This window comes from Cibotium barometz, chromosome 29, assembly GCF_041138505.1.
Source record: "Cibotium barometz isolate CiBa-2024 chromosome 29, ASM4113850v1, whole genome shotgun sequence".
Taxonomy (NCBI): Eukaryota; Viridiplantae; Streptophyta; class Polypodiopsida; order Cyatheales; family Cibotiaceae; genus Cibotium; species Cibotium barometz.
The window spans coordinates 9,211,997-9,216,110 of NC_141074.1; positions in this window are offsets into that span (position 1 = coordinate 9,211,997).

The following is a 4,114-nucleotide window of genomic DNA, read 5'->3' on the forward strand; positions in this document are numbered from 1 at the left end:
TCACATTCACATCTCACCACATCCACTCACATCTCATCACATCCATTCACATCCATCATGCTCATTCACATCCCACATTCATTCACATCTCGTCACATCCATCCTCATCTTATCACATCTTGTTCACATCCATCCACATCACATCTCATTCATTCCATCCACATTACATCACATCCACATCTATCCATATCACACCACATCCATTCACAGCTCATCACATTCATCCATATCCATTCATTCATTCACATTCATATCTATCCACATCCATCCATTCATTCATTCACATTCACATCTATCACACCACATCTCATTCTCATTCATTTACATCACATCACACCCTTTCACATATCATCACATCTTATTCACATCTCATCACATTCACATCCACATCCATTTACATCACATCACATCCCATCCACATCTCATCACATTCACATCCACATCCATTTACATCACATCACATCCCATCCACATCTCATCACATCCACATCCACATCCCATCCACATCTCATCACATCCACATCCACATCCATTTACATCACATCACATCTCATCCACATCTCATCACATCCACTCACATCGCATTCACATTTAGTACCGTTTTTTATTTTCGATACCGATGAGACTTTTCTAAGTTTCTGCCAATTGCTTAGCCTAGTTAAAGGTACTTTTTCTCGATGGATATTTTTATATTCTTTCTCAAATTTCTCAAGTGAAATATATTCAATATTCTTCTTTTGAGTAAAAGATGCATGGGATTTACAAAAATCAATTCTACCCATATTTTCTGATAAAATTAATAATGCTCAAAATTTCACTTTTGATAAATACTCATAATTTAAATTATGCCAAAAATTCATCTTTTACCATTTAATTATTTGGATCTCAAATATCATGGGAATTCCTCTTTTTGTATAAAAGTAAATTTACCAAAATTTACTCTTTTCTCATAATCAATTAATTATACATAATTACAAAAAAATTATTTCTCATGAATATGATGAAAATCATTCTTTTTGCATAGGATGTCCAATCCTAGAATATGGTAGGAAGTCCTCTTTTAGCATTATGCATTAAAATAAGATATGTATTATTTTCTGAAAATTTTGCCATAGCTTCGCTGCTATTATTGATAATTCTCAAAAAATTTTCCTAAAAGAATAATAGCTTGTAAATATGATAGTAGTTCCTCTTTTATGCTTAAAATCAAACTATGAATTTAAATCGTAATTTTAACCATAATCATAAACTTAATTATGATTATCTCACTAGATTAAGCTAATTTCATTAATTCTCTTTTTCCAAATTGATAAGATAATCTATTTCTCATTTAGAATCAATCAAAGTAGCTTTTAACTACTTATAAATAATCACAAAATCATAAAAATACCATTTTCTTAATGTCTAGATTATCAAGCCTAGAGTTTAGCTTTGAATTAAGAGACTATCATTGAGAAGCATCCCTTTTCAAGGGATTTAGCCATAAAAATGGCTTTTATAAAGAGAGAGTTTCTTAAAGAAAGCATTACAAATAAGCATAAAGATTAACTTTCTCTTTATTAAACATTGAGACTTCAATGGAAAGCTTGATTTGAATTAAAACAATTATTCAGAAAGCTTCTCAAGCTTGAGAGGGGTTGAGAAGAAGAAAGTTATTGAGATAAATTGAAAAAAACCTCCAAGTTTAGCTTAATTCTCTATTAGCAGTGAAGCCCCCGACCAATCAATTGATCCGCAAGAGGAGAAGAGAAACTCCAAGAGTTGTTGTAGAGAGAGAGAGCTCCAAGCTCCCAAGAGAGAGGAAAATTTAAGGGATAATAAAAAATATGATTATTTTAATATAATACTAGCATAGTATAGATCCAATATTTTTTTACAAAAGACTTAGGGTGTATTTATAGGTGAGGGAGGCCACTAACCAAGTCCAATTGGGTTCTAGAATTTTCTAGGTTCAGTTTGACTCAATTTGGACAAGATTTGGACCAGTTTGGCTCCCTTTTTGATTTGGTTTGATCTAGGAGAGAGAAGAGATGAAAATAGAAAAAACTTTTTTGAATTAAAAACCCTTCCACACATGTGAAAAAGTTGCCTACCTCAAGAGTCCCCCTCTCCTTACTTACCAAGGTGTCAAAAATGCATCATTATTCCAAAATATCTTATTTGTTTTAGTAATATCTCATAATTTTTAACTAATAAACCTTGTACTCAGTCAACTCTTCAACTTAGGTGAGCATTTACTCATTTTTGGGTATTTTCTTCTATTATTTGGATTTATCTCATCCCAAAACTTGGATTAATCCAATTGGCCCCCATTGGAACCTTAATTGGACCATAATCTAAAAATTTCTAAAAATGTAGACCCTTAGGCTAAGGTCCCTTATACCATTTTCAATTAATTCCCAATGCACATTGGAAAGTTCATTTTGAACTTCTGTTTTAGAGGAATCCATTTTAGACACTAGGAGGATTTTTATATCCAAAGATATCTCAATTTTGGATTATCTCTCTCTAGGCCAAAACACGGTAAAACAAGATCTTTCTTCTATTTTAGAGAGGGGAATAATTTCAAGAACAGAAGGGGAGGTTCTTACACCTTTACACCTCAAAAGCTGGAGGGAGGAATCTTACAATGTCCTTGGAATTAGCAATGAAACTTAATGGCAATAGTAGAGAGAGTAGGTGTGGACAAAATCATATCATAATCTAGGGTATTGTGGAGAGCAGTGGTGGAAGGCTTTGTAGCTTGTCGAGAAACATATCTCCATGATGTCTTTGAAGGTTTGAAGTTGTCAGGATCACATCCCCCACTAAATGTGTGCATAATACTCGAGCATTGCTTGAGGGTGTAGCCCTTATTGATGTCAAATGCAAGGCCCGGTCTCCTATGTTATAGTGATCCCATGTTGGAAACTCAATAGAATGGGGTGATGATGAGGTTAAAGAAGCGGATGGTGGAAAATGGCCGGATTGGGCACCTGCTGTACTTGGCATTTAAGGTCATCATTTGGATGATCGTGATTTCTTCTATGCAAGGGATGTCGAAAAGGGGGGGAAATGAACCATGGGACGCTGAATTGTATCTTGGGGTTCTTTTGCTATTCTTGGTGATGGAACATGTCCCATGCTGCCCATTGTCGGCAATGTGGTTAGGGAGGTAGGATGGCTTGGTGTGAATATGTCATAAGGCTTTACAATACTCCAGCCAAATGTGGGTTTTCAAAAGGAAGAGGCATGACGAGATAAGCTGTTTTACCATGAGAGCAAAAATGATTGGCCTTGTGTCTGGGTTGGTGGGCCGCGTGCATCCTCCTCCCTCTACAGCGGCACGTGTTTCTTTTTCTAAGTATCTTGCTTGGCATCAATGTAGAGTCATAGGACATTGATTGTCCTTTACGATCTATGACTTCAAGCTAATATGAAATTTTTAACTAATTGAAGGAAAAAACCAAAATTAATGGAATGAAAAGAAAGATTAGGGCACTTAATTGTAGCTCCCACTTTTGGTGTAGCCTCCAAAGCTCCTCATGCTCCAATTTCTCCATTGTACTCCATTGTATGAAGAAAAACCAAATCAACCATACATCTCATAACCAACTCCTATACCAATGGATTTGAATTCCATCTGGGTAAATCAAGACTCTAGCTAAGTAATAGAACATGGAGGACCCTAAGCTAAGTGCTATCCGTGGTAGTGGCAGTGCCAAAGATGTTCACCTAAATGAGCATACTTCCTTGCACAAGAGAGGAACAAGATAAGAGAAGAGAAAATAGACAATGCACTTAGACAACTGTTAAAACCTGATTTCTCCTCTCTTCGCTTGCTTGCTGAGCCCCACAAGGCTATGATGCTTTGTCCTTTTGTATTTCAATGGTGTTGCAAATCACTATTAAGTCAATATTAGGTAATTTGGGAAAAATCTCACATTTTGGGAATCAATTACTCCATGTAGTTTTGGACATATCTTAAACATACTAACTCCAAATTTGTCGGAGATCATAGATTTAGATTCTACTCTTCGAGATCTATCCGATGATATGTCACATGAGGGGGTTTTGACAAACTTTTGGACAAGTTCACCATGCTCCCATTTTTCAAATGGGAATGGGATTTTTC